Raw genomic sequence first — 1,242 nt, forward strand, 5'->3', positions numbered from 1 at the left:
AGGCCAGCGTGCGGCTCGGGCGCCTGTTTGTTCTTAGGGGCGGTTCTGAATGAAACATTTCGGCGGGGGCTGAGGCCCGGGAGTTGTTTATCCCATTAAACATTTGTTTTAGCTCTCTCTCGCAGAAGTGTGTTGACATTTTCTCTTGGGGGACCGCGGGGATAATGAATGGCATGGACTGTATTGTGTTCCTCGGAAAGCCACAGGGTCCTGCAATAACATAAACACCCAGGGCTGAATTCATCCCAGATCCGAGAGGAACGGGCTCGGTGTTTACATCTGACGCTGGTCCCGAGCCGCAGCTCATGTTCAGAGTTTATTATTGCTTATGAAAACGCCCCTGCGAATACCCCTCAGCTTTATTTCTTTTTTTTATGATTTTATTTTCCTGCTGCAGTTGCACTCCCCGCTCTGCATTTGCCTTGCAAAGCGTCTGCGGGGGAGAAGGAGCGAGCCGGCTGGGTTTCGGGGTGGGGGGAGCAGCCGTGGGCTCTCCCCGCTCCCAATTCGTTTTCTCTGGAGCGGGGAAGGGTTTCGCTGCTGCCTTTGTTCTCCCGCGGAGCCCCCGCCGCATTCTTCCCTTTTGCCATTATCATTTTGGTTAAACAGAGAGGCGAGCTGCGTACCATATGGATCATGTTAACAATTGCTTATCTGGAGCCGGTGTTTTCTCCTCCCTCCCTTTCCCCCGGCCTTTTTCTCCCTTCTGAGGTCTGCGTTGGGGCTTTTGCGGCATCTTGGGTCTGGTGCCGGCTCGACGCGGTCCCGTAACCCAACCTCTCCCCTTGCGGCCCGTCAGAGTTAATTCCCCAAGTTAAGACGCGGAATAAAGGCTGAGGAATCTCCAAAGCGTGCCCTGAAATACAGGAAGCGGTTGGGAAAAGCCAGCGTGTCCGTGCTCGTAGATTCACGCCAGAAGTGGGCTTTGCTGCCAGTACAGCTGAGGCTCCGTTTGCCTTTATTTGGGGAGGGGGGTGACGGCCAGGAGATGATCCCGGCGCTGCTTTGCGTGTTTGTGCAGACCCATGCAAGCCGGGGCCGGGGTTTTCCCAAATCCTTCCCTCCAGGCTGCTCCCAGACCTGTGTCGAGGCACCTAAGTGGGCTGAAAGTTTTGAGCCCTTGCCCTGCGTCCGTCCTCTGCGCTGGGGCGTTCCAGTAGCTGGAAGGACACAAAAAAAAAAAAAGAAAAAGCTGTTATTTCTGGTGCCCAGATACAGATGGGAGGGCCTAACCTCAGGCCA

General features: G+C 55.0%; 1 protein-coding gene across 1 annotated transcript in view; it reads left to right on the forward strand.

Moving 5' to 3' along the window:
• The window catches only part of FIGNL2 (fidgetin like 2), a 33,854-nt gene that overhangs the window by 3,113 nt on the left and 29,499 nt on the right, over nucleotides 1–1,242 (forward strand). The window lies entirely within an intron of this gene.

The sequence above is a fragment of the Egretta garzetta genome, unplaced genomic scaffold (genome assembly GCF_000687185.1).
Source record: "Egretta garzetta isolate BGI_Z169 unplaced genomic scaffold, ASM68718v1 scaffold1192, whole genome shotgun sequence".
NCBI classification, from domain to species: domain Eukaryota; kingdom Metazoa; phylum Chordata; class Aves; order Pelecaniformes; family Ardeidae; genus Egretta; species Egretta garzetta.